Source organism: Prinia subflava, chromosome 4 (genome assembly GCF_021018805.1).
Source record: "Prinia subflava isolate CZ2003 ecotype Zambia chromosome 4, Cam_Psub_1.2, whole genome shotgun sequence".
Lineage (NCBI taxonomy): Eukaryota > Metazoa > Chordata > Aves > Passeriformes > Cisticolidae > Prinia > Prinia subflava.
In genome coordinates this window covers 53,380,453-53,395,598 of record NC_086250.1, presented here as the reverse complement: position 1 = coordinate 53,395,598, position 15,146 = coordinate 53,380,453, and positions in this window count along the sequence as shown.

The following is a 15,146-nucleotide window of genomic DNA, read 5'->3' as shown; positions in this document are numbered from 1 at the left end:
ACAATTATCCCCCTTCACCGTGTAGATTATACATTTTGTTTCATGGTGATAAATTTCAAATTTTATTGTTGTTGAGTAAATAATTTCATTGCTCAGGGGAGGTATTAAAATTGGCAGTTTCTTCTAAGCAATTTTTCTTTCACTTAGGAAATTCAGATACACCTAATAGAAATAAAACAATTATGGGGCACATTTTATATTCATTATTCCTTTTATTATTTACAATGATATTGATAGTGATAATTTTGAATAATTGTTTGCTGTGCAATTCCATTTTTTCTGTAACAGTAATGTGAAGTAAAATCCAAGGTCTTTGCTATGAAATTGTAGTCATTTTTTCACACTGATAGAGCTCAAAATTTCCATTTTTCCTGTTTTGCTCTGTGTGCTTTCTGAATAGATTCATTTAGATAATAAAAAAAATTATAGACTTTATGTATATTTAAGTAATGTAAGTATTCAAGGGGAATAAGCATATTTATGAACTATACAATTACCTCACTCTTACTGACTCATGAATATATGAATTTGACACTGAGAAGTTAATATTCTCTGGAGAAAGAAATGTATTTCACCTTTAGTCAGGAAAGGAAGATTTTTACTTGGTTTTGTTTTCCAGTGTTTAACAAGTTTGTTGGTGCTTTGATTCACCTTATACGCTAATGAATAGGTGTAGATGCATATATAAATATGCAAATAATATATAAATAAATCCACATTATAAGGGCTATAAGGATTAAGTGAGCCATAATAGGTCAGAGAAAGCATAGCTTTTCTATAAGTTATTTCCATTTTATACAATCTTTTAAGAAGTTTTAGTTGCTATAGATTTCCAGATGAGATTTAAGTTGAATGCTCTTTTGGGGGCCAACTGGAATTTGTCTGTGGTACTACACATTTTGAAGAATCTTTTTTTCTTCTGTGATATAGATGTACAAGCAGTTTGGATACAAATGAATAATTTCTCTTCTCTATGCGTAGAAATTAAGTCAATTAGTTTTCAATTTTAGCATTTCTAACCTTTAGGTTAGATGCACCTGTTAATGAACTGCAGTCTGCTATAACCTTGGGTCCCAAACTTAAGGGCCAAACTTCTTATTCATAGGACAGAAAATAAGGTGTCTACAAGTAGGATTCACAAAAAGCTAACAGCTCTTCACAAAATGAGAATGCCAAGGTATGGCAGCATTTTAAGACAGATGTCAAGAACACTTGGTATTATATATTCACAATAAAATAACCTCTTCAGAAAAAAAAAATCCAGTTCAGTTGTCTCATAACTCGTCTGCTCCACAAAAACTTTTTATTTTACTCTGCAATCTGGAGCTCAAAGCATTAGGAGACAGGAATCTCTTTCCAAGCATTTGTACTTGATGATTTGGAGTTCTGATCTGATGAGAGGGTTGAAATCAGGTCTGTTTTAATTGCAAATAAGTATTCTAATCTTTGCAGTACTGGATCATCTTTGTGAGCTTATCTTTAAACAATTTTATTGTGTATCAATTATTAAGTATTCACTGGCACAGGAATGGAAAGAGAGGTTTCCAGTATCCCACGGGAGTACCCCACTCATCAAGATATTGGATATCCTAGAGTGAACTCCTCTCGGTATACAATTGAACCTATTTCTCTTTGTATAAATAATTTAACCAGATTTTGAAGCAGAAACTTGTAACCTGACTTTTCTGTGTCCCAAAGGAGAACACCAAACAACAAGCTGTACAATCAGGTTTGCAGATTTTCCTCTTTCTCAATCCCAATGAATTTTCAATTATTTAATAGGGAAGGAAAGAGTCTCAGCTGGAAAAATTTCTAATCATACTAATTAATAGTCTAGATTGTAGTCTAGATGTAAAGTTATTGGTTTGGAACTTTATTTTTTTTACAATTCAGCTATCTTTATGAATTGGACAAAATAGTAATTTTATGATCCTAAATGACAGAATGTGTTTATTTTAGTTTCCTCTAAATAAAATCTCACATAGCTCAGGACTGAGCTACTAGGAGAGAGGAAAGAGTGGAAAAGACCTTGAGCTCTCCCATGGGAATGTCTAAGCCCATAGTGATTCTGAAATTGTAGAGTAGCATTTTCAGGGCCCACAAATCAAATTTAAGTAGCAGAAAGGAAGTAAAGAAATGTAAGCAGAAACTTATTTTAAAATACTATTTTTTAAGATCAGGTGTTATATTTAATACCTCTAAATATATGTATTGGAAGTATGCTTCAATAATCTCAGATTCTTCATTGATTTGTGTCTATAAATTGTAGATGAGTATATGTGTATCTTAGTAAGAGTGCCTAAAATACAAACAGTATGTACAGTACAACATAAAGTCTGTACATGAATGTAGATGAAAAAATAAGGCATTAGCAAGTCTGAATAAAGAGAAGGAAGTACTCAAAACTCTAGTTTTAAGCAATTGAGTCTGATTTGTGATTTTCCAAAGCAGGCCAAGTTGGCTGGCAGCTTTCTATATATCAAACTCGTGTTTACTTGTCTACAGTGCAAAAATTTACTAATCCACACATTGTAAAATGTAAAACATGAAAGGTAGCATTTTATACATAGGTAAAAATAGAAATTATAGCTGTAGCTGGCTGAATTACTCTTCCTAACTGTGGTCTGGTCAGAAAAATGCCCACACTATAAATTGCATAAATAAAAGGAAATTTGATATCAAAGTGAGTTAGGGTCTACTGAAATCAAGATCCTTGTGATAAGGTAACTTTCTTGTTCTCTGTCAAAAGAAGAGAAAACATGATGTCCATTCCTTTAGTGAAAGGACAGAAGAATTAATTTTCATATCTGGTGTTCCAATGGAACCCAGACAGGAAAAGATTTTGACTTCAGCTGAAAGAAGAAGACAGAGTTTCCAGAGGAGATTGTACAAGTGGACTTCAGACAATTCCAAAAATTCTGGAAAACAAAGAGAAGTTTGGAAATTAACTATTGATTATAATTAATAGTAATTAAAATATTTAATTTTAATGTGCATCCTAACAGCAGTTAGTGTTTCCTGTATTATGTTTAGACAGCTACAATAAAACCATAGACTCAGATGCTCAATCACTGAACTTTCGTTAGAAAGGAATGTTGCTCTAGCAGTTTGTTTATGTCACCTTTTATTGCATCAGAACTATTTAGCTATTTCAGGCATAAAAGCAACAGGTTCCATCCGGTCCAGAGATTCCCAATGAGTTCTCTGAATGTTTTGTTGGACAGATCTCGTTAGAAACAAGATAAAAATGTCATTGGAAAAATAAAAAATACTTTGAAAGAAACATGTCTCTCTAGCTAAAATATAAAAATACGAATGCCAAATACTAGGATGGAGGAGGAGGAGGTTGTCCAGATGCTGCAGTCTGCAGTGAAAACCACGGCGAGGCAGGCTGTGGAGGTCCATGATGGACCAGATATCCACCTGAGGCCCATGGAGGTCCCCAGTGGAGCAGAGATCCACCTGCAGCCTGTAGGACACCTCACAGGAGAGCAGTGGATGCCCAAAGGAGAGTGTGACCCCGTGGGAAGCTCACTCTGGAGCGGGCTCCTGCAGGACCTGTGGATGCATGGAGAGAGGAGACCACAGTTAGCATGTTTATCAGGACATTGTGAGCCTGCAGGAGACCCACACTGGAGCAGTTCATGAGGGACTGGAGCCAGGGAAAGGGGCCTACACTGGGGAAGTCCATGGAGGATGGTCTCCTGTGAGAGGTGCCCTTGACAGTAACTGGTGGATGACCTCAATGGCCTTGACCAATGAGTCTTTTGTTATATTTTCTCTCCCCTGTCCAGCTGTGGAGTGATAGAGAGGCTTTGGTGAGCACCTGGCCTCCAGTCAGTGTTAACTCACTACTTCCAGTAAGAGCATAGGAGCTGTGGTCCATAGTACAATAGGATTCACTAAAGAAATCATGGGGCTTTCCATGTTTGTTTTTTTGGGTTTTTTTAAATGGAATTTTCAGGGATATAAACTCAAAACAAAAAATTCTATTTTCTTTTTAAAGGTAACCCAAATATTTAATGGTTTAACCTGTAGGACATATTAGTTTATTTCCATATTGAGATGAAATTTCTCCAGCTCTTTTTGTTGCAATTTTTGACTTTTAATGACTGATCTGGGCTATTAAGACAACTTTTGGAAAACATGAACCAGCCAACTGCAACATCATCAAATTAATAAATCACATTGCCTTGCCACTGCAAAGTTTGCTCTGCTCCTGCTGTAACCAGAGAGCATACATTTTCCAGTAAGTTGCAAGGAAATAGACTTATGTAAAAGGAGCAAACTGTTGTTTTACTTCAAGAAATTATTTTTCAGCCTGTCTGCTTTTCTTTCTGGCCCCACATAATCAGACCTACTGAAGTCAGTGAATAATATGCCACTATTAAATATTTTGTTATATTTCTATATGTTAGATGCTTCTAGAAGTAACTGGTATAATTTTATGAGAGTATATTTGCATCTTAACTGTGCAATTTTCAATTCACATTATAGGAGTACTTTGGAAATTGCGCATGTGAATTCACTGCAAGGGTTGCATAATCTAAAACCAAATGAGCAGCTGGGTGAAAGGTTAGTATCTTCTGAGAATGTTCAATAAAGTACTGAAGTACTGTAGAGTTGGTTTTTTACCAGTGGGAGATTCTGTCATTCAACTTGTATTTCTAACAGGACACATAACTTTACAGTAAAAATATGAATTCATTCTCAAAATACAATGGAAATACTTATTCAAGCATGCTGTATAGATACTACTAGTGTAAAGTCAGAGCTAACAGTGCTTCAGACTGAAGAAGCTGTGACTAAAAGCAGCTTGAAAACAATTCAGCATAAATTGATTTTGAAATATTTTGAGGTAAATTTGAAAGAAAAGTGCAACACAGGTGGAGATACAAACATATAGTTAGTTCCAGGGGACTCACTAATGGTTGAAATGCTGAAGGTAGCCAAGAAATTAATTTTTAAATACATAAAGAAAGACTTAGTCACAGACCAGTACAGAGTAAAAAAGAACAGCCTGGCCTAGCTCTAAACTATTTTGTTTGGGTGTTGGATATACTGTGGTAGTATTCCCATGGGGATCAATGAGAAACAGGGTAAAATAACTTTAGAAAAACTCCATGAAGAACTCTTGAGGATACTCTTCAACACTCAAAGTACTTTATTTAGAAGTACCTAGGGTACTTCTGAAGAGCCTCAATCTTGAAAAAAATAATTTAAAAATAAACAAAATCTTCTGATTTGTTTTTTCTGTTCATTTACAGTGGTTTTTTTTCTTTACTAGAATATTTTTCAGCTGTTAGAGATCACACTATGTTGTTAATTTTCTTCTCATTTTTCCATATTTACTCTGAGACTGGTTATTATCTATATGCCTTCCTTACTTAACTGGTGCTACAAACTGCGACACAAATTTTGTGGCAGGGTATTACACAATGAAAATATCATATCATCTCTTAAGATAGAGATAAGAAAAATCTAAAAGCCAAAGTCTAAGTGCAGATAGCACATAGAAGAGTCACTATTAGAAGAGATTCTTTGATAATGGTACCTCCTAGATTATCTCTGTACACATGCTTATGTTTGTGGATAGTGTAATGTAAAGCTAAAAATTTTTTGAAGTTCAAGAATCAGCCGTTGCCACTATAAAGATTTTCATCTCTGGGCTCATCTTTGGATATGGACATTGCCTTCAGTTATCCATGCTTGTCACACTTGTTCTGTACGTTTCTGATGTTCTCTGCAAATACATCACAGTGTGCATATTCAAAATATGCAAAAGGCCCACCACGAGTGCTGTCTACTTAAGTCAAATTTCTAGCTGAGGACAGGCTGTGGTTGAACTATCCTGGCTTCCTGCCCATTCTTTAGAAAGCTAATTTGGAAGGGATTTTACTGAAAAAGTTCTAAAGATTTGGAAGTCTTGTCTATAGATGAGACTGAGGAGTTTTTGGTCCGTTTCTCTAACTGCTGTCATTTCCAAGGAACTTAGGCTAAGTCTGTGTTTTGAATGTGAATATATCAATAATACTAACAGGTGAGTGAGCTTATAAAAAACCTAACACTCTCTTGTTAAAAGGCAGATATTCATATCATGTCACCTAGCTTTAGACATGTTTCAGCTGTCCAAATTGAGCTTCTATTTATAGTCAATGGCAAAAATCCTGACAAACTCCTGTCATTAAAAAAGATCTACCTCAGGAATATACAAACTATGTCTCTGTATGGCCAACTCAAGAAAGTCTTTAAAGTAGGAGTTGCATCAAACCCTGTTTACTGCAAATATGTATATATTTGCAGTGGTCCCACAGACCAGTAGACAACCCAAGTCATTGTCTATGGGAAGTAATTAACCACAAAAATCGATATTATCTGTAGAAATGAAAAAATAAATCATTAAGTCCCAGAGTCAGCACATGTAGGAACTAATCCTAGATCTCTCCTGCATCTTGACTGATGGAACAGATGGTGAATATCTTATGGGCTGAGGAACTATGTTTTTACAGTCAGGAAAACTGACCTCCTTTACATCCTGAAATGTATCTTTCCTTTTGTTAATGTTGAATCAAATATTTTTCCCTGTTATATGATTAATTTAGGAGTGAAGAGGCTTCCAACATTTTATTGATGGTCTGTTAAATGGTGTATTTAGGTACATAACATCATTATATCTCTATATCCTTGTGGTCTCTTATCTCTCTCTTTCATAGCGTCATGCAATCATAGAACTCTTTGGCTTGAAAGGGACCCTAAAGTTCATTTAGTTCCGATCCTCCTGCCATGAACAGGGACACCTTCCACTAGACCAGGTTGCTCAGCGTACCATCAAACCTCATATTAAACAATTTCAAAGATGAAGTAGCTTCTCTGGGCAACCTGTTCCAGTGTATCCCCATGGGTATTGTAAAAAATATCTTCCTTATATTTAATCTACCTCCTTCAGAACAAATCCATTGTACCTCATTCTATCACAATAAGTCCTTGTAAAAATTCTCCGCTTTTTTTATAATCCCTCTATACATTGAAAGCTCTCAAAATTCTCTCTATGCAGCTTTCCCTTCTCCAAGATGAACAATGCCAGCTCTCTCAACCTTTTTCACAGAAGAGGTGCTCTAGCCCTCTGATAGTTTTCTGGCTCTCCTCTGAACCCATTCCAACAGATAATTTTTTTTTTTTTTGACTAGGGTCCTCAGCTGGAAGCAGTATTCCAGCTGGGGTTTTATAAGAGTGAGGTAGAGGGGTAGAAGAGGACATAAAGGGAGGGACTAAAGTCCTGTTGTCTGATTATAAAGGTTTTTATAGGGAAACAGGATATTTTTGGCAGAGGTCTCAGATTACTGTGGCTTGTAGGTGCTACTGAAATACAAATAAATAACAACTGAGTTAACAACATTTTTATATTTTTGTTCAAGATATTTCATCAATGCAGATAGTGACACATGAAGCAGTGCAACAGTTTTAAGGTATATTTATGCAAGAAATTAGTGATCTAATTAACATAATCACTGCAGCCACCTTTTTCTGCAACAGCTGTGTCATCAGAGTCTCTTTAGTTATATAGATTGTAGCAGCAATAATAGGTAACTGCTGACAAAGAGAAAAGGACTCATAAAGAATGATGAACCTCTGAGGTTATGCAAAAGTGGTTAAATGCTTAACAGGAAATATGGATGCCAAATGGGAAGTGAAGTTACATTTCTGCCTCTTGTCTGGTAAAACATCAAAGGCAAATATTTGGTTTATAGCTTGAACTTCTCCGATTTTTTTTTAATTTTTTTCTCTTGACTTTGACATTTTCCCCCTCTCCTAGCATTATTGGAGGTGTTATCATCTATATAAACAAATATGTATGTCTGAAGCCTGTAATAACAAAGTATATTTGTAAAAATACTTCCAAACACACTAACAAAAATAAATAAATTTTATATGGAAATTTTGACCTCAAACTAGTGTCATTTCCTGGCAGTCAAGTTTCTTTTTTTAAGCTCAAAATGTTTCAGCCTTCTCCTCTTGAGGTTTTAGTTCTGGCTGTTGTCAGAAGACAGGACAGGTAGAGGGGTATGACTTCTGCACTAAGGAAGGCTGCTTTTGAAGTATAACTACCTTTTTTACAAGGTCCAGCTGCTTCTCATTATGTGAGGACATTGTTTAGGTTATGAGCATTCCCTATGAGCATTAGGCAGAAGAAAACTCTCTGCTGGCTGCTTCCCAAGACAATATTTTACTGTGCCAAAGAGTTGACACAGATCTTATGTGGTAGGATGAAGTGGAATCACGACTATCATCAGAGTTAATAGGAGTTTTACCATTTTCCTGACTAGACATAACATTTCATCAAGACATTTTGGGACAATTTTTTCCCTGATACCTTGTTATTTTAAGAAACAATCTGTCGTTTTTCTGCGCCTCTTCCTGTGAGGCACATATTTTATTATATTTAGTAGAACAATAATCACAAATAATGTTAATGGCTACTTTAATATCAGCAGGCTGGCTGAGCCACTGTTGTGAAAAGGATCTGGGTGTGCTTGTGGGCAGCAGGACAAGCAGGAGCCAGAAGTGCTTTGGCAACAAAGATGCCCAACAGCTCCTGAGCTAGCAGGTCTTGTCAATAGGTCAAATTAAGAAATTTTACTTTGCCTTACTGGGAATTGATCAGGGTTTTTTTTCTGAAGAAGTAAAAAAATAGGGGGACGGTAAATAGCAACCTTCTAATACCTTCTAGTAGGTAGCCAAAGAGATAGAGCCAAGCTTTCTACTAAGGATGAAAGAATGAGAGACAGGGGACATGAATTGAAACAGAAGAGGTTTTGAGAGTCTAGCTAGGAAAAAACAAACCAAACCGAGAAAAGTGAAACAAAACAAAATCACTATCAGATTTAATAAGCTTTTGTATATGTTGCCCAGAAAATTGGAGTTCTTTGAGTAAGTCAAGGCTCTTCTGAAAAAAAGTTCTAAATCTCTTGTCTGAATTTAAAGTTGTCTCTGTTTTGAGAAGAAAGGTGGATTGGGTGACTTGTCAAGGCTCCTTCCAGTATGAATGATTCAGTGATTCTACAGTTTTTATGAGTGTTCAGTAAGACCAGTTTGACTCAGTAGAATGAAATGTACTGGTACTCTGAGTGATTATCAAAATATGAGCTGAAGGGAATCAATGAAAATTGTACGCGTTTATCTTCAGGAATAGCTGAGTCTAATAAAGCAGCATTTATCAATAAGCTTCAGGCAACATGGCATTTTTTAATATAAATGTTTTATCTATTCTGTCACCTTTGCCTGGGATGTTTCAATTGAACTAGAACTGAGAATTTGATTTTCATTTCCTCTTCTCAAAAAGATTACCTATGCCTTCCTTCAAGTTTAAGATCATTTCTTATGGTCTATTTAGATGTAAGACAACTTATTCTTGACATTATAGAAACTAAATTAAATTTTAGCTGTCAGTAGTCTTTGAAGTGTCAGTTTTACTAATACCTCCATGTGTTTTTAGGATAAGTTTTTTGATTAATTTTAAAAATCAGAGTAAACTTATATGAATGTCAAATGCTATTGTGATTTTGTACTTGTATATGCTTATGGTGTTCAGATAAATACTTAACATATGTACATTGCAAGATTGAACTCTAGCCTTTTGTTCTTTAATGGACTCTGCATGGAGCAGAGTGAAACACACAAGTTTGCAAGCACAAAGGGCTGAGCTAATATCTAGACCCAGCACCTGAGGCCATGCTATGAGTTGTCACCTATCACATCTGAACTGAGAGATAAATTGACATTGCTTGAATTTCTTTCCCTAAGCCACATTGAGTCACAGTACTTCACTTTTATGTCCCAGACCTCATCTACTTTGCTCTGAATTTGGGTCTCTGGATGTCCTCTGGACCTGGGTCATTACTTGCCATATTTGCATCTGTTGATGGACCTGTTAGCAACCTGTGGCACTGCGTGTTGTGCCCATGCCCCATGGGAGTGTGCTCCTCATGGGGGCACAGGACAAGCTGGGTTTGACCTGTCCTCCTGGAGCTGCTGGTTCTTGCTTACTTAAATAACAGGTAAGTTTATATCCTGAGTAGTGTCTAAAAGAGCCCATGAGGCCAGTTCTCAACAGTTATCACAGTGCAAATGACTCACGGCTAAACAAATAAAAATAGAACATATTTCTGGTATCAAGAGGTTTCTTCTTTATTTCTATCAGAGACTGTGTCCAATATTTCTGACACTGAGTCATAAGTGAATGTCTAGGAAAAAGTGCAGGACAAGGCAAGCAGATAGTTACAATTTTTCTGACACAGACTTTGAAACTTTGTGTCTGAAGTGCTTGGGACAAAGGTTTTTCTGAAAGTGCTCAATGAATTTGTACAATCAGTTTTTGAACCCGTGTAAACTTCTTATGCTTACCATGCCTTGTTATAACGAATTATAGATTTCACTTTTTGTTTCCAACCTGAGGCAGAAAATATAGTTTGGTTATTGCCTACTTTTTGAGAAACTGGAAAAAAGTAATTTCTCTCCTTCTCTGTGCAAATCAGACTTTGATGCCTCCTGGTTTTGACAAACAAGGCCAAAGAATCTATATGACTTCTATTTGCATGGAACTCACAACATAGCTGAGGGTATCCCGTTTCCTTCCAGTTAAACCCACCACAGTTATACCTTTCCAATAATATTCTTTACTTTCAGACATTAACTGTCAAATATTTATATCTGTTATTAATTTATGTACTGGCATAATGATGTTTCATATTTTAATCTCTGTCTTTCTGTATTAACTGGACAATATTTGGGGTTTTTTGCTTACTTTTTTGTTTTTCTTTATTGATACTGAACAGTCTTCAAAGAATTATTATAACTTTTCTCTTTTGGTTTTCCTAAAGAGGCAATATGTAGTTCAGAGTACTCTTTCCTCAAACACTTTACTTGTAATTTATTGGCACTGAATGTCATATTAGAGTGATAATTACTAAGAGATCTTTCTACAGCTTCTCATGGCCATCATCAAACTTTATAAACTTGTTATTCCCACCATTTGCTAGTCCATTTATGGTTTTTTTGTAAATAAATATACTAATCTGTTCCACAAAATGCTTCTTGAGCCAAGTTTTTATAAAGATTATTAAAATTTTCCTTAAGATCAATTTTTATGGGTGAAGGAAAATTAACAATGAGAACTGCTAAAAAGCTAAATGGATAATAAATGCAGCAGACTGTATAACAGACTGTTTTAATTTGTGTTTTATGCACTAAAGTAAGGGAAGTAAGAGATTAAAATATTTAAAATTATGATAAATGGGCTCATTCGCAGAAAATATTATATTTAAATATCTCCAACCATGTAAAGTACTAACAATTATTGAAATGCTTTTCAGATACAGTATCCAAAGTGACCTTGTTAATAAAAAAACTTATCATCACATTCTGAATTTGAACAGTTCCCACATACTCTAATAACTAGCAAGTGTTTCCACAAGGGGACATTCAGTATCCTAGTTAAATAGAAGATATTGTTAAAAATACCTTGAGAATATCTTAATCCTCAAGTGGTCCAATTAGCGTGATAATTACATGATTAAAGAAAAAGAAAACAACTTAGTGAAAATAATCATGATAAATACATAGCCCGTTTAAGAAATTTTGCATTGCTTTATTTCCAAAGTAAATAGAAGATAATGTATAAGCATGTAAATGTAGGAAGATGTGCAGAGAAATTAAATGTCATTTGAAAATGTGGGAAGACAATCCTGTTGTGATACCAGAAGGAAGTGAAGATCAAGTTGGTTTATACTTAGAGCTGAAAATAGCTTCAGAGAATCACAGAATCACAGATTTATAGAAAGGCTTGGTTTGAAAGGGACCTTAAAGATAATTTAGTTCCAGTTCCCCTACCATGGGCAGGGGTGCCACCCACTAAATCTGGTTGCTCAGGATTTTATCCAACCTGTCCTTGAACACCTCCATGGATGGGCCTTTCACAAATTCTCTGGGCAATCTGTTTCTGTGCCTCACTACCCTCTGAGTAATTCGTCTGTCCTGACAAATAATCCAACCTCTTTTAGTTTAAGGCCATTGTCCCTTGTGCTGCCACTATCTGTCTATGTAAAAATTTCTTTTTCTTAAGAGCCCACTTTAAGTACTGGAAGAGCACAGTGAGGTCTCTCAGAGATTTCTCTTCTCCAGGCTGAAGAAGCTCAACTCTCTCATAATCATTGAACTGCCCCTGTGTTTTAATTGTTTGCAAGATAAAACATCTTTAATTATCTCTTTTTAGTAATTTTTATCCATATTCCTCTGGACTTATTTTCTTGGACAAGAAAAACAGACTAGTTGATAACATATATTTCGTGCTTTGCTATCTTTGCAATTATGGAGGCTAAAAACAGTTTAACAAGAATGTTAACAACAACATCATTGATGAATACCATCCAGGGTTTTTATAAGTTCAGAATAATGTCACTTCTTTTTGGAGTTAACATATAATGCAGTACTGATGCATCATTATGTGCAACAGGCCGTTTCTGCACTTTGCAATTTTCAACTGCTAGAGCAACCCCCAGAGGGACTGAAGACCGAGCATGATTTTCTATGTTGCTGAGGATATCTTAGGAAAAGGACTGCTCTGAAAGTTTATTTTTTTAAAAGGTCTTTTACTGAAATTAAACAGTTTGCTGCTACTCCACCATCAGCTTGAATTCCTCTCCATGTAGGTAGTTACCTGCAATAATGGATGCATTTATTTACAGTGATATTGCCCTGTATCCTGAGTCACTACAAGGAATGTCTTTGTGATGCAAAATTTGCTAATACAAATATCTATTCTCCATTTATCTTCACTATCTCATGAATGTCTGAAGTGAAACCTAAAAAACGAACTTTATGTTTAGAGATGTTTTATTTTTTATAGTTTATTAAGTTTTTTGCTCCTTTCTCTCTCAGCTTTTAAATTCCTTTTTCCAAATGTTTTCTCAGACTTCTTAGGTACATTTAGCTGACAATGTATATTCAATACAATAATAATGACATAATAACAATAATGATGACAATAATATATGTATAATTTTTAATGACAACTTTTCAAATGACAATTTGGAAAGAAAAGCAGGATTTTTTTTTAATAGATGATGCCAAACCCTTCCAAAATACATTGTGCAGCAGTTTGATTTTTCTTCTTATTTATTTTAAACTTATTTTGGTTATTAAACACATTGTGACATTCTGGTAGCCTTTTTTGATAGTATCAATCCTTTTTCTAGGAGGAATCCAAAGATCAACTTTTGGATTTTCAGGTCTCAAGATGATGGAAATCTACTTTCAGCTTCCAAAGACAGAACTGTTTGTGCAAAAGTCTTTTAACTCCTTTAATGAGAGATGTCAAAAATGAAAGGACATATACAATGTGTTCACTTCTGATAAAGGTTCAAAACCCCTGACACAAGAGTTGTTTTAAAACTTCAGAAAACACAGGGTAAGAAACCTGTCAAAGGGAGCATATCATAGACCAATGTAAAAATAAACTGGAAAAAGAAATCACCTAGGTTTGTTTGTAAATAAAGACACATTAGAGATATTTTTGCTCTTTTTAATCTATGTAATATGTTTTTATGAAGTTCACACTTGATTAAAATGACAGTGTTTGGTTTGCACATTTAAACTATAACTTTTGACGGCATGAAAAACATTTGGGCTGATACAAGAATATAAACATTTACAGGCTCATGAACAGTAGCTTCTGGGAACCAAAAATGCATACATGTGAGAGAGAATAATATTATAAAAAAGAAACATAAAAATGTTAAATCAAATAAAGAACTCAGTTTCAGTAACTGAATCTGGTTTTTACTTGGAGACTGATTATTTATTAGAGTTGGTCCCAGAGCCAGTCCAACAATAAATATCATAATATAGACACTTAAGAAGTCTTTTAGAAAGCTAACTTTTGCTGTAGTTATAAAACTGAGAAGGGGAAAAAGTAACTACAATTGAAGAATTTTTTAAAATTTCAAGACATTCAGTTCCTATCATGCATGAACAGGTTGTTTCTTCTACATCATTAGATTCAAGACTTTCTGAAAAGCAAGAATCCTTTTCACCAGCTTTTGTAGACTTTGATTATTGGAGGCATTGCGATGCTGAAGCCCACGGATTAATGTTGACTGCAAAAGCTGCATTGCCTATATGTGGATTTCGAAAGTAAAAACAGCAAAATAGACTTTCTTGAACTTGTAAGTTTATGAGTCTATGAATATCTAATATTGTTACAAATATATAATCCCATGATTTTCCATGTGAGTATACTCACTATTCACATATATTGATTTCATAATCCAAATAAACTATCTGCTTGCAAATTTTAGTTTGACTGCGCTTGTCACATTGGTTTTTTTACTTTATTAGAGGCTGAATGAACATTTTTAGAGTTCATTTCAGATGGTAAACAAAATTGGAAAAATTCTTTACTTGTGTATAAACCCGAGAGTTTTCATGATCATCAAGTCTTCAATCATCAACTCCTTTCAATCATCACTTGAACATTCAGTAACAACTAAATTCCTTTAAAAACAATAAATAAAGTTTAATTTATAACTGGTACATAAATTTTTTTCTCTCCTCCACAAACCCATTTTAATAATTTTATGCTATTAATTCCTAAATTGTATTTTTATCATTAATTCTTTGCAAACTTCTTCTGTAGCTCTTGCAAAGAACTTCCATAGCATAGACTTTAGAAGTGTTTTAACAACAAGGCAGACACGTGCCAACTATTATAATCTGCTGAAAAAGTTCTTATCTACCAATTTTATCCTTTAAAAGGCAAAGATCTGGTTTTGTTGACGTTGTCTCTGTACCCATATTGAATTGGTCAATGTTTGGTTAAAAAAAATGGGGAAGAATCACAAATGCTTTATCTCAAGCATATTTAAAGTGAGACTTTTCCATTACTATTTTGAAAGAAGTAGGTTTTACCATTTTTGTTGGGAAGCAATATATGTTTTAATAAGCATATGGAACATAAAATCTATTCTTTAATCCAAAATTATTTCCAGTTAAGCAGCAAAGTTACAACAGAGTACAAATTCGTGGTGCAAGAACAGTCATGTGTGTATTGGGTATAATTTGTCCTCGTATAAACCCATACATTTTTGATCTGC